Here is a 22,688-nt window from a genome sequence, read left to right as displayed (position 1 = left end):
GCATGCTCTTGGGGCGAGAAGGGTTAGGGCTGCATGCATGCCTAGATGAGGAATAGGGCATTGATGTGCTCTCTAACATCATGGTAATTGGCCTCAGTGATCTCTTCCAAAGGTCTCATGCAGAAGCTGGGCAATCCATTTGCGCAGGTTTCTCCGGAGAGCCACTGTGTTCCTTGTCCCAGTAAGGCTAACATGTCTGCGCCACTGTGCTGTGAGGGGCAGGAGGACCATTGCTGCACACTGGCAAGCTGTATATGATCCAGGACGGAAGCCACATTGTAGTAGAAGACACTCCCTTATTTCTCAGGTCACCCTCAGCAGCAATATATCTTCCAGGATGAACTCTTGTGGAAAATGTGGGGACAGAGTTCAGTATAGGGGCCCCCTGTAGCAGTTGGCTCTCCCTAAGGCACAGAACCCTAGAGGACAGTACGGCCATGAAACAATCAGTCCCCCTTGCCCCTGTGCTTATTCACCATTTTGGGGCTCCTGTGGGTTGTGCGCGCTCGCTTTAGGACGGGCAATTTGTGCTATTGGGTAGACTGTGCTTGTCTACTTTAAGTACAGCTGAATCATTGCTCTGTCTGGTGTGAACAATGCTGCCTCTGTTAAGTATTGCATTTTGGCTTTACAGATGCAACCTTGAGATCTCAGTTGTCCTTGTTATCAATGGCCGAAAGACATCAAAGAATTAAGAAGAGTCCATGTAGAAGCAAAGAGGACATGCTGTATGAAGTAATGCAGCACTCCCTTAATGAAAATTGAAAAGCGCAAGAGTGGAGGAAGAGTAAAAAGGAGAGTCCACTGGCAGAATGCAGATTGCCGGCACCAAAGCACGGAGCAGCTGCTAAGCATTATGAAGCATCAAGTGGACTCGATACAGGCGCTCGTAACAATGCAGGCGGAGCATTTCCGTGCGCCCCTCGCCCCTGCAGCCCTTGTCCAAAAACTCTTTCCCTTGTGCCCCCATGTCACCTCCAACCCACTTTCCCCAACATCTGGGTTCTTATCCAACACCTGTAGCTTCACCACCCAGCCTGGCAAACTACAACCCTTACCCACTGCACTCAACCCCCATCCCCATGCAGTTTAGCCAGCCAGAAGTGCAGCACTCAATGCACAGCACTCCAGACAGGAAGGCTGAGTATGATAAAAGGACATACACAAATTTGTGATTGTACCGTTCCCCACCCCACCCCGTTGCCCTTTCTGTTTCCCAAGCAGTTGTGTTTCTTTTCAATAAATGGATTTTTTGGCTTTGAAAACATTCTTTATTATTGCATTAAGTAAAAGATACCTTAAGCCCAGGAAAGCAACAGGCACTTCAAGTCAGTGTAGCAAGCACAGATTCCTACTAACAATGGAACCACTGCACTTCACTCCCGTGAAGGGCACCAAATATTACTGGTGGCTTTCAGCCTCAAATTGCTCCCTCAAGGCATCCCTAATCCTTGCAGCCCCACGCTGGACCCCTCTAATAGTCCTGCTTTCTGGCTGTTCAAATTCAGTCTCCAGGTGTTGAACCTCCGAGGTCCATGCCTGAGTGAATTTTTTCACCATTCCCTTCACAAATATCATGGAGGGTACAGCACCCAGATATAACCTTGGGGATGTTGTTGTCGGCCAGGTCCAGCTTCCCATACAGACAGCACCAGCAGCCCTTTAAATGGCCAAAAGCACACTCCACAGTCATTCTGCACTGACTCAGCCTGTTGAACTGCTCATTGCTGCTGTCAAGGCTCCCTGTGTAGGGTTTCATAAGCCACAGCATTAAAGGGTAAGCGGGGGTATCCAAGGATCACAATAGGCATTTTGAAATCTGGTTTGGGAAGAAAGCCCCAGCTTGCAGCTTCCTGAACAGGCCTGTGTTCTGAAAGATGTGTGCATCATGCACCTTTCCGGACCAGACTGTGTTAATGTAAATTAAATGCCCACGGTGATCCACAAGCGCCTGGAGAACCATAGAGAAATACCCCTTCCGATTAATGTACTCAGAGGCTAGGTGGGCAGGTGCCAAAATTGGAATGTGTGTCCCATCTATTGCCCCTCCACAGTTAGGGAAATCCATTTGTGCAAAGCCAGCCGCAATGTCATGCACGTTACCCAGAGTTACGGTTCTTCTGAGCATGATGCAATTAATGGCCCTGCAAAGTTGCAGCAACACAATTCCAATGGTCGACTTTCCCATTCCAAACTGGTTAGTGACCGATTGGTAGCTGCTTGGAGTTACCAGCTTTCAGATTGCAATAGCCACCAGCAGGGCAGCTCTCAATCTCGTGTCCTTGTGCTGCAGGGTGGGGGGCGAACTCATCAGACAGTCCCATGAAAGTGGCTTTTCTCATCCGAAAGTTCTGCAACCACTGCTCATCATCACAGACTTGCATGATGATGTGATCCCACCACTCAGTGCTTGTTTCCCGAGCCCAAAAGCGGCATTCCACTGCGGTGAGCATGTCCGTGAATGCCACAAGCAATCTCGTGTCATATGCGTTATGCGAGTCGACATCATCGCGGGCTCCTCACTGTCAGTTTGTAGCCTAAGGAGTAACTTGACTGCTATTTGTGACGTGCTGATGAGACCCATTAGCATATTCCTCAGCACTTCAGGATCCATTCATGCAGACCGAAAGGGAAGACAGAGCACGCAGTACAAAAAACGTTGAAAGATGGCACCAAATATGGACGGAAGCACATGGATTGCTGTGATGCAAAGCAATGCATCATGGAGTGTTGGGACAGGACTGAGAATGCCCCCCACTCCCCGCCCCCTTCCCACAAGTCAGAGCGCCAGAATCGGAAGAGGTGCTCTGTGGGATAGCTGCCCATAATGCACCACTCCCAATGCTGCTGCAAGTGCTGCAAATGTGGCCACGCCAGTGCGTTTGCAGCTGAGAGTGTGAACACACTGCAGTGCTTTCCCTACTGTGCTCTCCGAGTGCTGGTTAGTGCTCTACATCTGCAAGTGTAGCCATGCCCTTAGAGTCACCGAAAGGCTTAACTGTTTCTCCCTTTCTCTTGGAACTTGTCTAGCTAGAAGAGTGTTTCAGTTTTGTCACACAATCTTATATTATAAGGTGGATGACATGAGACAATGGCATTGAAGAAATACAAGTCACTGCCCTGAACAATTTACAATCTAATAAAAAATGTGAAAGAGAAATGCCTGTTATTTGTATTTATCATTTTTAATGACTAAAAAAAATAAAGATTCTTTCTCATAAGGCTTGGAAGTAATTGACACAAGTACAAGCCATATGAACATTACATAAAAATTTCTACATTCAAAGAATTTAAAAATTGTGCAAAGTCAAGTACTCAAACATTAGAAAAATCTTCCTACCCAAAATTTTCTACCTAGATCTTGCCTCCCAACACTCTACATCTATATACATTTAGCCCCCTCCCCCACAGTGCTCCTATCCAGCTCCTTCATACTTGCTCATCTCCCTCCCCATCTACTTCCACCCCTCGCCATTCTCCCCATTTCCCTCTGTGACAAACTGTACCCCAAAGTCACAGCCTATAACCCTCATATTCATCATTCATATATGGTTGTGATATTTCATACAAAGCATGCCATGTAAGATACCATAGGAAAGGTCATGACCTGCTGAAACCAATTGTTCTGTCAAAATATGTACATCATTAGTGTGTATGAAGTTATGAGATTTTGCTGTATGGTTGTTATTGAAATATGTTGTGATTTTGGGAGTTGCCCAATTCTAGTTCTCCGGTGACAATAAAGAAGGAGGTGATCAACACTAGGGGCAGGGCTTAAACAATCATTAAACACCTGGGGAGTTGTAAACAAAGGATTTACAATACTCTAAGAGAGTTGTACAAGTACCACACAATGGGGCTTGCTCAACAATATGATTCAGTTGCACAACACCACCAAGGGGATTGCTCAAATCTGGGACTCAGCAAAGCCCACCAGGACATGTTTGGGCTAGTATTTTCCAGGCACATGTACTGAGGGTATAAAATAAGGGATGATGACATCATGCAATTAGCTTTCTCCTCCTCCACCTATACTGATGGCAACAAAAAAGCTTTAGGGATAAACAAACTTGAACTGAGGAGACTGGCCCCAGTTGAGAAGGAAAGTCAGCCTGTGTATTAAGAACTGTAATCTACCTGCAACATCCAGTGGGGTGATAAAAACTGCTTGATTCAAATACTGTTCAGTCTAATAAGGTTTAAGATTTAGACTGCATGCTTACTTTTTTATTTTCTTTAGTAACTATATCTGACCTTTATGTCTGCCACTTATAATCACTTAAAATCTATTTTTCTGTAGTCAATACATTTATTTTAATGTTTTATCCTTCCCAGTGTTTGTCTGAAGTGCTTGAGAAATTGATTCAGGTTACAAAAGCTGGTACATGTCCACTTTCATTTGATGAAGTGGCAAACGAAGTGACAAACTAATAAGTTTGCAGTGTTAAAAGGAGCTCTTGAACAGTGCAAAATGGTATATTTCTGGGATATGAAGCGGGGGCTTGGGAGACTTGCTCGTGTTTCCCTGCCTATAGTTCATGAGTGGCTCAGAGAGCATTTACGCAAAAGTAGCTGGGTGTGCCTCTGCATTCTGGTGGCTGAATGATAACAGCACCTGGACGGGTTTGCTGCTTGTCACTGGGAAAGCACTGAGAGATACAGTGCAGGCTGAAGAGTGAAGGGGGCACAGCAGTCCCATAGTTCCAGGTTGTGCCCTAGGGATCCCATTACATCCTGTTTCCCCCACCCCATTCCTAAATCCTTTGCGTTCCAGTCAGGGTATTCCCCCTTTTGTGCCTCACATCCTGAGCACCAGCAGCCAAAGCATTGAGAGCATTGAGAGCATTGTGTTTGCTTGCTGAGGAAGTATCCGAGCGTGTGTTTGCTGGGAGGGAGCCTGAGTGAGTGTCTGATTGGCTGCTAGCCTGCAGGGGGCGGGCATTAGGGTGTCTGTGTGTTTGCGTCAGGGAAGCCTGGCTGTTTAAAAATAGCCAGAGCCTCGCGAACCAGCTGAGCGGCAGCGGAGCAGCGGGGACAGCAGAGCAGCTCACAGCAGGAGTTTGCCTGGGACTGGTAAGTATCCGAGTGTGTGTGTTTGCTTGCTGAGGAAGTATCCGAGCGTGTGTTTGCTGGGAGGGAGCCTGAGTGAGTGTCTGATTGGCTGCTAGCCTGCAGGGGGCGGGCATTAGGGTGTCTGTGTGTTTGCGTCAGGGAAGCCTGGCTGTTTAAAAATAGCCAGAGCCTCGCGAACCAGTGGAGCAGCGGGGACAGCAGAGCAGCTCACAGCAGGAGTTTGCCTGGGAGTTCGCCTGGAGTGAGCCCAGTGAGGCTTACATTTTGCCAACGTCTCTGAGGAAGCTCCGTAGTAGGTAGGTGATATGGAAGGGGGGGATTCAGCTGTTGTGACCTGCACTGGATGTGCCATGTTTGTCTTTCTTCCACAGGACAGAAGCGACTTTGTCTGTACAAAGTGCAAGCTGGTCTCCATATTGGAAGAGAAGATTGAAGGTCTGGAGCAACAGGTAACGACCCTGCGTTGTATACGAGAGACTGAGGATTTTCTGGACCAAACTCAGGATAGCCTTCTAGGGGCACAAAGCTCTAAAGATGTAGAGCAGGTTGCACAGAGGAGCCAAGAGGCCAGTGAAGAAGCTTGGCAACATGTGACCTCCAGAAGAGGTAAGCGGAATGTCCGGGTTCCAGTAACACAGACACAGGTAACTAACCGCTTTCATGTTCTCTCCACAGGTACCAATGCGGAGAGTGGACCAGATGATATGTCTGGGGGGAGAAAGCGGAAGGAGACTCCGCTGGTTGGGAGGCATGAGATGCGATGTCCTGAGGTTGGGGGTTCCACGACCACCACTCCCAAGAGGAGAAGGCGGGTGGTGGTGGTCGGGGACTCTCTCCTCCGGGGGACTGAGTCATCTATCTGCCGCCCTGACCGGGAAAACCGAGAAGTCTGCTGCTTGCCAGGGGCTAAGATTCGTGATGTGACGGAGAGACTGCCGAGACTCATCAAGCCCTCGGATCGCTACCCCTTCCTGCTTCTCCACGTGGGCACCAATGATACTGCCAAGAATGACCTTGAGCGGATCACTGCGGACTACGTGGCTCTGGGAAGAAGGATAAAGGAGTTGGAGGCGCAAGTGGTGTTCTCGTCCATCCTCCCCGTGGAAGGAAAAGGCCTGGGTAGGGACCGTCGAATCGTGGAGGTCAACGAATGGCTACGCAGGTGGTGTCGGAGAGAAGGCTTTGGATTCTTTGACCATGGGATGGTGTTCCATGAAGGAGGAGTGCTGGGCAGAGACGGGCTCCATCTTACGAAGAGAGGGAAGAACATCTTTGCCAGCAGGCTGGCTAACCTAGTGAGGAGGGCTTTAAACTAGGTTCACCGGGGGAAGGAGACCAAAGCCCTGAGGTAAGTGGGAAAGCGGGATACCGGGAGGAAGCACAGGCAGGAAGGTCTGTGAGGGGAGGGCTCCTGCCTCATACTGGGAATGAGGGGCGATCAACAGGTTATCTCAAGTGCTTATATACAAATGCACAAAGCCTTGGAAACAAGCAGGGAGAACTGGAGGTCCTGGTGATGTCAAGGAATTATGACGTGATTGGAATAACAGAGACTTGGTGGGATAATTCACATGACTGGAGTACAGTCATGGATGGTTATAAACTGTTCAGGAAGGACAGGCAGGGCAGAAAAGGTGGGGGAGTAGCACTGTATGTAAGGGAGCAGTATGACTGCTCAGAGCTCTGGTACGAAACTGTGGAAAAACCTGAGTGTCTCTGGATTAAGTTTAGAAGTGTGTGCAACAAGAGTGATGTCATGGTGGGAGTCTGCTATAGACCACCGGACCAGGGGGATGAGGTGGATGAGGCTTTCTTCCGGCAACTCACGGAAGCTACTAGATCGCATGCCCTGATTCTCATGGGTGACTTTAATTTTCCTGATATCTGCTGGGAGAGCAATACAGCGGTGCATAGACAATCCAGGAAGTTTTTGGAAAGCGTAGGGGACAATTTCCTGGTGCAAGTGCTAGGGGAGCCAACTAGGGGGAGCGCTTTTCTTGACCTGCTGCTCACAAACCGGGTAGAATTAGTGGGGGAAGCAAAAGTGGATGGGAATCTGGGAGGCAGTGACCATGAGTTGGTTGAGTTCAGGATCCTGACGCAGGGAAGAAAGGTAAGCAGCAGGATACGGACCCTGGACTTCAGGAAAGCAGACTTTGACTCCCTCAGGGAACAGATGGCCAGGATCCCCTGGGGGACTAACATGAAAGGGAAGGGAGTCCAGGAGAGCTGGCTGTATTTCAAGGAATCCCTGTTGAGGTTACAGGGACAAACCATCCCGATGAGTCGAAAGAATAGTAAATATGGCAGGCGACCAGCTTGGCTTAATGGTGAAATCCTAGCGGATCTTAAACATAAAAAAGAAGCTTACAAGAAGTGGAAGGTTGGACATATGACCAGGGAAGAGTATAAAAATATTGCTCGGGCATGTAGGAAAGATATCAGGAGGGCCAAATCGCACCTGGAGCTGCAGCTAGCAAGAGATGTCAAGAGTAACAAGAAGGGTTTCTTCAGGTATGTTGGCAACAAGAAGAAAGCCAAGGAAAGTGTGGGCCCCTTACTGAATGAGGGAGGCAAGCTAGTGACAGAGGATGTGGAAAAAGCTAATGTACTCAATGCTTTTTTTGCCTCTGTTTTCACTAACAAGGTCAGCTCCCAGACTGCTGTGCTGGGCATCACAAAATGGGGAAGAGATGGCCAGCCCTCTGTAGAGATAGAGGTGGTTAGGGACTATTTAGAAAAGCTGGACGTGCACAAGTCCATGGGGCCGGACGAATTGCATCCGAGAGTGCTGAGGGAATTGGCGGCTGTGATTGCAGAGCCCTTGGCCATTATCTTTGAAAACTCGTGGCGAACGGGGGAAGTCCCGGATGACTGGAAAAAGGCTAATGTAGTGCCCATCTTTAAAAAAGGGAAGAAGGAGGATCCTGGGAACTACAGGCCGGTCAGCCTCACCTCAGTCCCTGGAAAAATCATGGAGCAGGTCCTCAAAGAATCAATCCTGAAGCACTTAGAGGAGAGGAAAGTGATCAGGAACAGTCAGCATGGATTCACCAAGGGAAGGTCATGCCTGACTAATCTAATCGCCTTTTATGATGAGATTACTGGTTCTGTGGATGAAGGGAAAGCAGTGGATGTATTGTTTCTTGACTTTAGCAAAGCTTTTGACACGGTCTCCCACAGCATTCTTGTCAGCAAGTTAAGGAAGTATGGGCTGGATGAATGCACTATAAGGTGGGTAGAAAGCTGGCTAGATTGTCGGGCTCAACGGGTAGTGATCAATGGCTCCATGTCTAGTTGGCAGCCGGTGTCAAGTGGAGTGCCCCAGGGGTCGGTCCTGGGGCCCGTTTTGTTCAATATCTTCATAAATGATCTGGAGGATGGTGTGGATTGCACTCTCAGCAAATTTGCGGATGATACTAAACTGGGAGGAGTGGTAGATACGCTGGAGGGGAGGGATAGGATACAGAAGGACCTAGACAAATTGGAGGATTGGGCCAAAAGAAATCTAATGAGGTTCAATAAGGATAAATGCAGGGTCCTGCACTTAGGATGGAAGAATCCAATGCACCGCTACAGACTAGGGACCGAATGGCTCGGCAGCAGTTCTGCGGAAAAGGACCTAGGGGTGACAGTGGACGAGAAGCTGGATATGAGTCAGCAGTGTGCCCTTGTTGCCAAGAAGGCCAATGGCATTTTGGGTTGTATAAGTAGGGGCATAGCGAGCAGATCGAGGGACGTGATCGTTCCCCTCTATTCGACACTGGTGAGGCCTCATCTGGAGTACTGTGTCCAGTTTTGGGCCCCACACTACAGGAAGGATGTGGATAAATTGGAAAGAGTACAACGAAGGGCAACAAAAATGATTAGGGGTCTAGAGCACATGACTTATGAGGAGAGGCTGAGGGAGCTGGGATTGTTTAGTCTGCAGAAGAGAAGAATGAGGGGGGATTTGATAGCTGCTTTCAACTACCTGAAAGGGGGTTTCAAAGAGGATGGCTCTAGACTGTTCTCAATGGTAGCAGATGACAGAACGAGGAGTAATGGTCTCAAGTTGCAATGGGGGAGGTTTAGATTGGATATTAGGAAAAACTTTTTCACTAAGAGGGTGGTGAAACACTGGAATGCGTTACCTAGGGAGGTGGTAGAATCTCCTTCCTTAGAGGTTTTTAAGGTCAGGCTTGACAAAGCCCTGGCTGGGATGATTTAACTGGGACTTGGTCCTGCTTTGAGCAGGGGGTTGGACTAGATGACCTTCTGGGGTCCCTTCCAACCCTGATATTCTATGATTCTATGATTCTATGATTCTATGAGAGCACAGAAAAGATTCTGGTGTGCAGCACCACAGCATTTCCCAGCATTCAGGAGAGGCAGTGACAGGGAAAGTCCTGTTCAGCCCCTAAAGCCCTGGAATGAGTCATGCTCAATCAGACAGAATCTTCAGCGAATGTAACTGATGAACACTAAACTGAGCATGTGAGATTTTTAGGAGCCATACATCTTTGCCAAATTTGGGTATGTTTCACAGGAAGATGCAATTTGTTAATGTCCAAAAAAAAAAATCTTCCAGATGGGATGATACAGCATTATTATGTGCAAGGCAACATCTAGGAACTTAGAGAACTTTGCTTTCAGGAATTGCTTGATAATAGAATCATAGAATATCAGAGTTGGAAGGGACCTCATGAGGTCATCTAGTCCAACCCCCTGCTCAGAGCAGGGCCAATCCCCAATTTTTGGCGTAGATCCCTAAATGGCCCCCTCAAGGTTTGAGCTCACAACCCTGGGTTTAGCAGGCCAATGCTCAAACCACTGAGCTATCCTTCTCCGCCCCTAGGGGAGAATATGTATGGAGGAACAAAGTGCAACATCCGGACATTATGTCTTAGCTCTCTCTCTTTTTATGTTTGCACACTGAACTTGGTGTCAGAAATGAGTCAGCTCCTGTAGGTATGTGAAACCAGAAACTAAAAATATTGAAAAAAATAATAGTGAAAGAGAGACACAAAACAATCATGTCAGCAAGATTCCTATCTGCAGGCAATTGGGCATTCTTTGAATCACAATGGGAAAACTACACAATTTCAACAAGGATAAAAAGGAAAACAAAATAGGAGCAGCCACACTATTAGCTGTAATGGGCAAAGGCTGCCACATGCTCCAACAACATCTTGGTATGTTGACAATAGATTGATACGATTCATGTAAAATCCCAGGTGTGCGCCAAAAACATTTCAACTCACAAATAATGTCATATATGAAAACTTTGTAAAAATCTTATATTTGCAACACGAATAATCAAGGATCTGGAGAAACAATAGATCGCTATATTGCCAAACTGTACAAAAAATGGCTGACTCATGCAACTGTCAATCCTTAAAGGATGAACCAATTAATGATAGATTGGGACAAATGATGCAGGAGCATGAAAAAGAGTGCTCAGAGAATGCCCACACTTTACCAACAGCAACAGATTTATGAATAGCTAGTGATGAAGTTGACATCCAAATGTCGAGCATAAGTGGAGCAGACACAGATAATTGACCAGGTATCACAAGGAAAGCATAAAATACAAAGGAAAAATACACAAAAATGTGTTCAAAAGCAAACGTCAAATACAAACAGATAAGATAAACAAAATGCAAAGGAAGACCTGTGGCTGCTGTGGAAAAAATGTTAATGGACAATGCTCCACATATGAGATAATACATAGTAATTTTGGCAAGGGCAATAATTATGCCAAAACTTGCAGACAAGAAAAGCAAAGAAGAAAATACATCATATTGAGGAAGGAAGCAGTGATTCAGAGGATGAGATGTTGCACATAGATGACATTAATGCAGTTCAAAACAGTGAAATAAAGCTTTATAAATCTCAGACTAGCACCAGAGGTAAAGACATGGCAGCAGCACACAAACAACAGGAAACTGAATGACAGATAGATATAGTGGTGCTTCAGTGAATGTGGTAGGCTACAAAAACTTCATCAGCATTATGCAAAACAAAGCAAAACTGCAACCAGGCAAAACTACATTAAAATTATATGATGGCACAATCATAATACCACTAGCACAATGTAAATTGAAAGCAGAATACCAAGGAAACGCATGTAGACTGAAATATCACCTTTTACAACAACACAGAAGCCTGTTCAGATAAAAACTGCGAGTGAATGAATCTAGTACTACTAAACTTGGTACAAACTGTTCATACAATAGAACACAAGGCAACAAAGAAAAAAATATATCTGGAGCAGAGAATGCACTGTGCCATCCTTTCAGCAAAGCTGCTAAAAATTATCATGAAGTTTTTTGAAGAACTGAGATATTTTCCAGGCCTGTTACTCCTGGAAATAGAGAAAACAATTCAGTTAGTGCAGTAAGTACTTCACAGAGTCCCCATTGCATTCAGAGGAAAAAATAAGGGGGCAATACATCAACTGGAAAAAGGAAGGCATCATTATTTAAGCCACTGAGCCTAGAAGTTGGATAAACAGCATGGTAGTCACTGACAAGCTGGGCAAGCTGCACATTAGCATAGACGCAAGCAATTTAAATAACGCACTAAGAAGAACTACCACCAAATGCCTACAATTGAAGAGATATAATCTTACTTGGCAAAAGCAAAAATAATCTCAGTACTTGTTGTCAAAGACAGATATTAGCAAGTGCTATTGGATAAGGAAATATGCTACCTCAACACCTTTTGGACATCAGCAGGTGATTGAGATGGTTGAGAATGCCATTCAAGATCAATGCCATTTATCATAATAAATTCATTGCCACCAACAAGATGTACTAACAGGACTCACAGAGATCAGAATCATAGTTAATGTCATTCTGGTTTCCAGATACAGAGACAACATGGAAGAAGCTCTGGCAAATTATGACCACAACCTCACCCATCTTTGAGAAAGAGCCAGAGAAGTAAATCTGAAATTAAGTAAAAGCAAGATGAAATTTTGATTTACTGAAGTAACATACATGGGGAACTTGCTAACTCCAGAAAGGTAAAAGCAATAAAGGAGATGCCAAAGATAAATAATTTCAGTGACTACTGGGATTTGTAAAGTATCTGACCATTTATTTTTCCAATCCTTTCAGATGTGTGTGAAACTCTGAAGTGATTACTGGACAAAGATGTGGCATGAAAATGGTTACTTCAGCATGATTATGCATAAATGCACACTAAAATTTTGCATTATTCACAGCACAGTCACATTAAAAATAGATAATTTCCCTCTATGGTAATGGCAACAAAAATGTGTATTAACTGAATGTGGACATAAATATGCATTTATTAACACAAACAGCTTAATATTTCTGATAAATAAACAGAGGGCTTGTTTACATTGTTAGGCAAAAAGATTCTTTTCCCCAAGAATCAGGCAGGCACAGACAATACTGAAAGGGGTTTATTCGTGGTACCGGGAAGACTGATAAACAGCTTCAAAAATATGGTGCCACAGTGGCCAGTTATATACATTCTCTTATCAATTCATTTGCATTTATCTGTACATACAGAGACAGACATTGTTACAAATCAAGAGAGAACTCTGAACAAAGATAAAAATAGGAACAGTATGTACGTATAGAGGTCATCCTGATTACATCAAGTATCTATGGCTACCTTGTGGGGAAAAGAGTTGGGGTAGGGATGAGTGCTTACAAATATCCGATGGGCTGTGAAGGGAGGGTTTGTTCTGTTGTAAGAGCTGAGTTACTGGGTGGACATTTGACCATATAAGTTTATCAAGTGTTTACAGCTGTCAGTGTCCTTGGGCTACTGAAGCATTCCAGCTTGATCTGAGGTTTCTGTCTTAGCTGATAGCTAAATTTTAACTCTTGCCTGACAACATGAACATTTATTTTGTGGTAAGCTAAGGTGTGAATCTACCCCACACTAGCCTGCCATGGACTAACTATTCATGTGGACCCTGCTTCCAGGCATTAAGTGTTTGTTAGTTTGTTTTGATCAAATCCTGTTTCAAAGACTAGATTAAAACAAACTAACAAACTGTTAATGCCTGGAAGCAGGGTCCCCATGGACAGTTCATTGACAGCAGGCTAGCATGAAGTAAATTAATGTCCGAGCTTGCTGCAAACTAATTGTTTGTGTAGACATGCTCAGAGTTCAATGCAAGGGAAAAAAATAATAAACTCTGGGCTTGTCTACATGAACAATTAGTTTGTGGAAAGCTGGGAATACAATACTTTTTCAAGCAACTATAAAAGGAAAGTGCTTGACTTAACAAAATAACTTAATACTTTTTTTGTGAATTTCCATTTACACATGGGTGTGATATTGGTACAAGAAGTTGCATGTTGATATATGGTCACTTTTGATGTAGTCTGTCATGCCTGCGCACGTTATTAAAAGTTGAGCATGGCTGTTGTGTCTATGCTGTTGACTGGTACTGCTATGCATTACAGGACAATTACCGCAAGAAATGGAAATCAGAATTTCAGGCTTCTCCCGACCTGTAAAACATCAGTTCTTGAACTACTTCACAGTAAAGCCAATATTCTCGCTGTGCTAGAATGTTGTTTTCAAACAGTGGGATGTTTTAATATATTGTGGTTTCACAAATGTTAAGATGTTTTGAATGATTTGGGTCAAATACACAGCACACACTGAAAAAAGAAGCAGCAGGTCCAAAAGTGAGAGGTTGAGTCAGTTTTCATATATGATTTAATTGTTTTAGCTTTCTAACAGTGCAGTTATTGTTGCTGGATGTTGGCAAATTTCAGTGCAGTTTTCTGCCCAGAGTGTAAGATTACATACGTCACTTTTCACTTGTTGAGTACAAACCATAGACTCTTCATAAACTATGTGTGTATTAATGTTTTGGGGTACAAAGTCCTTTAGAGTCTCTAATTATTCAGTAACTGCTGCAGATTGGCAAAGATCAACAACTTCTTCAGCACATGAACTACTACTACAATCATTCTCCATTGTAAAAAATGAAATGTAATTCTCAGCTTTGAACAAACTATTCCATCTGGTTATTATGGAGACTGGTGGGATACATGGACTTTTCCCTCATTCCATCAGAGACTGACAAAACTGTGCTTTTCTTGTAGGGCAGGCAGTGTGTGATGGGTTTTTCCTCAGGTGACAGTTGGACTGCTGAGTCTCTGTCCCACCAACCTAGGCTCTCACTCATACTGTGATGCTTTAACAAGCTACAAATCTCTGGCACTTACACTGACATCCACAGGCAGGGACATACCAAGTTACATGAATGCTTTTCCCAGCCACTCATTAACCAACAATAGAAAGGCTCCAGCCAATTCTCCCCATCTTTGTACCTCATAACTGTACTGTCTTACCCTGGTTAGAAGCTTGACCAGTGTAAGTTCATTACCTAGTATGCCCCTCCCTCGATGAGGAAACACACTAGCCTTTGTAAATTGATCTGAGATTTCCCAAGCACTTCAATAAAAAACACACTGTTTAACACACACAAACTATAAACAGATTAATTAACTACAGAAAGACAGATTTTAAGTGATTATAAGTAGTAAGCGTAAAGATGAAAGTTGGTTACTTAAGAAATAAAATAAATTTTCAGTCCAAGTTCTATAAATTAAACAAGATTTGAATCAAGCAAGTAGAGTCTCACCCTGACAGATGGTATAGTTCCTCAAGACACAGGCTGGAATTCTCCTCCAGCCTGGGACCACCCTCCCCAGTTCAAAGTGTTTCTCCTCCAGACGTGTTTCCAGCTGTTGAGTTGTGGGGGGACTGAGGCCAAGTCATGATGTCACTTCCCCTCTTTATAGTTTCTTCCAGCTTGTTGGAATGATCTATGCTTGTGACATGGAAGTCCGGCCCCATTGGTCAAGCAGCCTCTGTTGTCTACCTGCTCTCTTTGAGAAGTCTTCTGGGATGAGTGTTGGGAAAATGGATTCCCTTTAATGGGCCATCAGCCCATCTTGCTACTCCATTGTTGTACCTGAAAGGCTGGTTGTGGGTGTTCCCAACTTCACAACTTATTTTAGTAACACACACATAGCAAAACTTCATAATTTCACATACAATCCAACAGGACATTAATGTAATATCATAATTATATGATAGTGGTGAATATGGGGGTTCCAGGATGTTGTTTTGCGGTACTGAGTGCCATACAGTGAAATCCTGTTTTGTAGTCACGACTAAGTTGTTTACTTTCAAAAGTATTCTCCTCCACAAATCATCATCAAGGTTCAGCAAATGTTACATGCATGTCACGTGCACAGCATTTAAATACAAAGGTTTCAAACCTCAATCCCAAACTTTACCTATGTAGGTGGCATTATCTGTCACAAATATAGTGATGTGATTAAATAGTATTGTGAATATCTCAGTTTCCCTTATTGCCTGTCCTACTGCTTTCAAATTAACTGCTTCCAAAACTTTATAATTCAATCAAAAATATCCAGATGGATGTGTTTACTTGTAGCTGAGGTATACACATTGTCACTGCTTCTTGGGATGGGGATAAAAGAATATTAAGCACATATTTGTATCAACAGCAGCAGTTTCTTCTGCTACAATTGTTGATTCTTTGAAAAGCTTGCAGCTTCTCTTTTAATTCTTGTATGTGATACTCAAAAACCCTAGGGTAAGGAAAACTTTGAGCTGGTCTGCATGAGGTATAATGATTTCCTTGCATATTAAGTGGTGGAGGCTGCTGTCTGGCTTGTACAAAAAAAGAGTGTGGCCCCTTTAAGGGCCAGAGTGCCAGCTTGACAGCTTCTGACCAGGTCAGCATGAGAATGATGACCCATTTTCCTTCCTCCCCCACTTCTCCTCCCCCACAACTGGAAGAGAATTGGTAATATTTAGGTCCATATACATGCAGGAAAAGCCTTCTTTTCCCTGGACCATGGTGAGCAGTAGGAATAGCAGCACAGCAAACTCTACTCTCCCATGGCTCCATGTGGTAGCAGATCAGTAAGGACAGAGAAGTGGAGCGCAGGGGAGAAAGAGTAGGATGACCAGATAGAAAATGTGAAAAACTGGGATAGGGGATGGGAGATAACAGATGCCTATATAAGATAAAGCCCAAATATTTGGATCGTCCCTATGAAATCTGGACATCTGATCACCCTAAGAAAGAGTCCCCACCCTCCAGCAAACAGTAGAAGCAGGCATTTGGTAACACTGGGGGAATGGGAAGGAGTTTCAGACTCAGCTAGGTGCTGTAGCAGAATAAGAACATAGAGTAGAGAGGGAAGGAGGCCCCACCTGCCCACAGAAGCAAAAGTAGGTGTTTAGTAGTTAAATAACCAGGTTTTGTCATGATCTGCTATGGGCATTACACTGGTCACTTCTTTCTTGGGGTCATGGGAAGGGATTTCTCCCTCACCACCAGACTGACCAAGGAGAGATGGGTTTTTTCACCTTCCCCATAGTGAGTTGGAGGTGAACATGAAACAGGGGTTAGGCTATGATGTTAGAAACCTTATGTAAGCATGGGGCTTACATAAGCATAACTCTTGTGTAAGCATGGGGCTGCTGACACTGCCAAAAAGTCACAATATTTTTTTTGTTTGCAGAAGACTCACTGTTTTTACAGTTGAATGGAAACTCATAGGTTTCATGACAGTGATGACTGCCATGACATAATTGTAACCTCAAACATGATGTCATCATCACACATATCAAGGAGCTGATGACTAAATATCCCATCCTGAAATATTACAATGTGACTGAAGGGATAACCACACAATGTGATGTCACTGAGAAAGGGCTTGAGGCATCACTCTTACAAAAGGGATAGCTGGTAGCTTTTGCAGCAAGGTCGCTATTGCCAGTGAAATAAAGATACACCCAAACTGAAGAGCAATGTCTTGCTGTAGTGTTCACAAGAGAAAAGTCTGACCAGTCTGTTCAAGAGTGGAAAGCCATTCCAGGAGACAGTAAGCACTAGAGAACATTTTTAAAAGAGCAACTGCTAGAGGCCTTGGTATGCCTTCAACCTATACTACTTAAACTGCAACACTGCAACTTGTACAAGAAAGGCACTGATATGTACATAGCTGAATTCTTATCCAGAGCAGCCTTACAGCAAGAAAATACACCAACCGAACAAGAATATGAGATCCTTAAAGTGATAGAAATACATAAAAATATAGATTGACACAAAGTATCAACCAGGCCAGTTATGTTCCAGTGTCAAGGCAGCTGCTGAAAAGAATCTGATAACAAACTATACAAGACAAAGATTAACAAGTGCTCACATCCATCATTCTGTCAATTGTAAAACCCAGATCACTGATAACAGAAATTCTTTCAAGAATACATCAAAGACATTCCAAAATAGAAATATGTATCCAGAAAGCCAGAGATGCTGTATACTGCCCAAATGTGACTAAGGATATCTGAGACCTGGTGAGCAGTTGTGATACCTATGGGGAAATCTGGGCCAAGCAGCAAAAAAAGAGATAATGAAAATATACACAATTTCCAAAAGACCTTGGAGCAAAATAGGAATTTTTTTTTCATGGCAAGCCACAAAAAACCTCATTATTGTATACTACGATTTAGATTTCTGGGAACTATACAAACTTTAAACACTACTGCAGCAACTATGATAGACAAAGCAAAGAAACATTTTCAGCACATATGGCATTCCAAACTGTAGTTTCAGACAATGAATCCCAGTTTCCTTACAGTGAGTTTGTGCAATGCACCCAGGAGTAGGAATTGAGTCATTCCACATCATCACCATATCACAGCCAGTCAAATGGCAAAGCCAAATCAGAGATTAAAAGTTCTAAAACTATATTGAAGATAGCTGCACAAAACCAAAGAATTTAGATAACTTTACTTTTAATAAGTGATTGATGAAAGACAGTATATGTGGAAGAATCAATCAAGTCTGAATAGTGCATTTTCTTAGCTCTCTTTTTATGCTTATACACTGAACACCCAGAAAGATGGCTGTGCTTGTGCATTGTCAATCGCAGGACCAGAGCTTTAATGTCCAGATAAGCTACCTTACAATTTTTATAGTAACAGTTATTCTCCTCTTCTCTCTTAATCTTTGTTAATCTTACTCATATATTTCATATTATTAGACTGTAAGCACTTCAGAATAGCGACCTTGATATACTATAGGTATATTTTTCCAGTCCCACAGACAGTATGCCAATCCAAATAAATATTAATCACAATAAATTTGTAGCCACTTACACAAATCTAATGCTTATATGTATTCTCCCTCTCCCTGGCTCTTTGCAATGCTCCTACAATGCCAGCACTATAACTGTCATGTTGGTTTTCTTTTATTCTTCTTGCTTTGCTTTAACATTTATATGACATGGATGGACCCAGTTGTGAAATTCTAAACTATTAGTTTGCTCAATTTAAAAAAACAAACAAAAACATGGAACATATACAATGAAGAAAGAAAGTCTAGATGAGTCTGACTCAGTTCTTTCAATGCTCATTTCTGAGTGATAAAATAGCTATGATCCATTCTAAAGCCAAAAGAAGCCTAAATATTGCTTTTTAAAATTGTTTCTGTTCGGCAAGATTTTCACCAATAATGTTATAGGGAATTCCTTTCCTATCTTCTTGATATCTTTAAAAAACTGCAGTAGCTCTTGCTAAGTATCATTGATTTATATTTTTCAGAAGTTACATGGATAGTGATATTTCTCATAGCTTTCTTTATTATAAGATTATTTTAAAATAATATTTTATTTTGAAATGATAGACATAAAAAGAGAAGCAAATTTCAAAAAGTTATAATTAAAGAAGCAGTATAATATGATTACTAGAGTTTAACTAAGGAAACAGAAACAAGGAACCTAGCATCAAAAGTTACTATTATTTCCTAAACAAAGACTTTATTAAAAATGCAGTCTTTCAATTAGTTCAATTAACATCCCACCAAAAAATATACTTTCCTTACAAGATTTCTACAACTTCAAAGAAACCTAAATGTTGTAAAGTTTAGAAACTAATAAAAACTAATTCCCTTATTTTTGCCTCAAATTTTTTTTGGGGGGGACATGCACAAAGTTCATTATATTGAATTACTAGGACATTATGACATTCAATTTCTTATTCAAAAGGACAACTTACAATATACTATTGTACTTATTTATAATACAAGATTACTCAAAATATCAGCAAAACTACACCAATATTATTATTTATCTTTAATACAGTGAGGCTAAAGTTCACCCCAGTTCAACACAAGGCCAATTTATCAGGGAAGTCCAAGGTTAAATCTTTTTTCAGGACATGAAATATGACAGAAATGATGTACAGGAATTTCTGCAGTCTGTCTGCACACAGACAAATTTCACCCTGACAGAGTAGGAATATACTTAATTCATAATAAAGGGAAATGTATTATAATGATCTCATCCTTTAATGGCTTTTGCATTTAGGAGTTTGTTACCTCTCTCTCCATACTGCAATAAACATTAGAAAAGCCTATGCTGATCTTCATAAATCTAATCATTTTCTTTTGCAAAAAAATAAATGGAGGGGATTGCTGTTTTGTGTCAGTTAGAGATCACTGTTTCAATGAAATAGCTGTCTATTGCAAACCATTGTAGGAAGTTGGCTAGAAGAGAAAATGCTCTCTATTGGACTTATCCTCAAGCAATGAAAATCACATACTATTTTTAAATAAGCAGAGTCCTTATTCTTTCATATGATATAAATAATTTTGTGAATGATAAATGTACATTGTGAGGCCCGTGGATCGTTTTAGCAGGAATTAAATAGATCCCAATCATATTACATATTGTCCAGGTACCCATTTCACTCCAAAAAAATATAGTTGCAAATCAACACTCAGTCTCCTACTTGAAAAGAATGATGATGAGTCTCATGTTGCTAGTCAGCCTGCATGGCTTGAGATTTGGCTACATGTTGTGATACAACATCAAAATGTAAGATCCAAACAGGTAAGCAAAGATCACTTCAAAAACAGAGTTACAGATGACTCTTGGGTAGTAGCATGTAGTGTGTTCCCGTAGACAAACAAGAAACTGTCCACTTTCTGTCAAAGCATTCCACTAGTTCATTTGTAGCAAGATGGTGTGGAGCAGAACATATATGCTGAATTCCATTTTCAGCTAGTAACCTCTGAAATTCATCAGAACAGAACTGACATCCATTGTCAATCACCGTCTGTATTCAAATTGGCTAAACGAGGTATGAAGATATCCAGTGGTCTTAGTAGCTCTCATAAATGTCTTTCTATAAACTTCTGGTCACTTCAAATAGGCATTGACCATGACCAAAAACATATAACCTTCTAAGGATCCAACAAAGTCCAGGTGAATACATGTCCAAGAAGTATCGGCTATGACCAAAGGTGTTGATGAGCTGGGCCAGGATCATGCTGAATTTGCTGACATGTAGTACAGCACTTCACCTTCCTCTCAGTGACTTTGGTGATCTCTTGCCATCAGACCTGACTCTGGCATATGGTCTGCATCAATATAGCGCCAAACTGACCTTCATGAAGCGCTTCGAAAACATGAGATTGAAATGATCACACACATTGTCCATAAGATGCAACCTTGATTCACAAATAATTTACATTGATGTAACACAAATTGTGTAAACTGGGGATTCTTATTATCCAGCACTATATCATGTAGTATCATTCCCTTCACTATCTTTAGTGGTTTCTTTGTTGATGTCTGTGCTACTGACAGGTAATCTACCTATCAAATTAAGATAAAACACATTGTCCAAAATATTTTTTGGTTGATGGGAGCTTGGGCATTGCCAGCTCAACAACCCATCAGCATTGTTGTGCTAATTCTCTTTAAAGAATTGTATGTTATAGGAATGAGCTGAAAATAGCAATGTACAACCAGTGGCTAATGATGAAATTCCATGTTTCAGTACAAACTTTGAAAATAAAAGGAAGTGATTCATCAGCAAAATAAATTATCTATCTCTAAGGTTCTATTTTCTGGATCCTAACTCTCTAGGTGGGCTGGTAGTCCCACAGTGCCACCAGGAAGCCATGCAGAAGCACAACCAGAGAACAGTGTGGAGGGTAGGCACCACAGGAAGTGCCACCCAAGAGAACCAGCCTGAAGATAGCCTGTGGCCCTCTGATCGGCTAATCCCCCTATTTAACTCCAGGGATTGGGCCCAGGACATTCTCTGGACAACCACACAGACTTTGGCCCGCTGCAATGCCAGATTTTGCTTGATCTCCTGATCTCTAGTCTGATTCTGATCCAGGTTAGAATCAAGAGGCAGAAATCAGGTACTGCCTCTCTGGTCTCTGATTCCAGCCTGACTCTGACCCTGACTCTTGTTTATGGAATCTGGCTCTTGAGATCCCTCCAGCTCCTGCCCAGCAACTACCATCCCCGGTGGGCAGACATCAGCCCAGATGCAACCTCTAGGCCAGACTGCCTATGCTCCAGTCCATTACACTACCATACAGATATATATGGAGTGTTGTAGCCATGTTGGTCCCAGGATATTAGAAAGACAAGGTGGGTGAGGTAATATCTTTTTTTGGGGCGGAGCCCACGGGGGGACACGACCAACCTTGGTTGATGAGAGAGACAAGCTTTTGAGCTTAAACAGAGCAGTTCTTGAGGTCATACAGAAAAGTATAGAACGGGACAAATTCCAAAGATAATGCTGAGAGCTTCTTCTTCTCAGAGGTGGTGAGAATTCACGAAGCATAGGCAATTAGTTTCTCCCTGCCATCAAGAAAAATGTGGGAAATAATTGCACGCACTCCATATGGTAAAGCATCATGAGCCAGTTGTAAGGGTAACAAGGCATAAAAGTTTGTAATAACTTTAGCTGATGTCAACAGTTTCTTTGCTTCCTTAAATGCACAATCACATTTTTTTTCTTTTGCTTGTAACAGTTTACGTAAAATGCCAGTACTGTTGCCAGATTAGGCAGAAATTTATGATAGTAACTAAGCAATTCCAAGAACTAATGGAACTGTGACAGGTTCTCTAACAATGGTGCTTCAAGAATCACCTTCTCTTTCTTTGGTGATTTTCTTAAGCCCGTGCAATCAATTACACATTTACACAGCTAAAGATTTGAATAACTAATGTTTGTCTCAACATACTTTCAGTACATGGTTTTCCAAACATTGCAAGACAGTGCCCAAATTTCCAAGATGAACCTCTTGATCCTTGCCTGTAGCAAGGCTGTTGTGCAAATAGCACTGAACATTGTTCATTCCTTTCAGGGTCTCATTCAGGGCTTTTTGGAACATAGCAGCATCAAGGTGATACCAAAACGCAATTTGCTGTAGCAAAATAAGCATTTTTGCATATTGACTGAGATTTGGAAGATGCTGGATCAACCTCCATTTATATTGATCAAATCCAATTTGCTGAAACACAGACATCCATTACAAGTAGTAAACAAATCTTCAATACAAGGTAGTGGATACAGGTCTATACATAAAACTGGATTCAATGTCACTTTGAAATCTCCACAAATTCAGATGGAGCCATTCTTCTTGATCACTGGTACAATGTGTGTAGCATACTCGTTGTATTAAACTGGTGACAAGACTCCAGTGTTCACTAAATGGTCCAAATCAGCTTCCACCAGAGGCTTCAAAGCATAAAGCACAACTCTAGCTGTCAGAGTTAACA

The 22,688-nt window shown here is 42.5% G+C and overlaps 1 long non-coding RNA gene across 1 annotated transcript; it reads left to right on the top strand.

Annotated features, from left to right (window-relative positions):
- Window positions 1-353: 353 nt before the first annotated feature.
- Window positions 354-2,802, top strand: LOC122457616. Its single transcript, XR_006277252.1, has 3 exons — window positions 354-653; window positions 2,543-2,544; window positions 2,792-2,802. It is a non-coding gene; the product is annotated as an uncharacterized LOC122457616 (long non-coding RNA).
- The last annotated feature ends 19,886 nt before the right edge of the window (window positions 2,803-22,688 follow it).

This window comes from Dermochelys coriacea, chromosome 1 (genome assembly GCF_009764565.3).
Source record: "Dermochelys coriacea isolate rDerCor1 chromosome 1, rDerCor1.pri.v4, whole genome shotgun sequence".
NCBI lineage: Eukaryota > Metazoa > Chordata > Testudines > Dermochelyidae > Dermochelys > Dermochelys coriacea.
The sequence above is the reverse complement of the archived record's forward strand: the minus strand, read 5'-3'. Positions and strand labels throughout refer to the sequence as shown.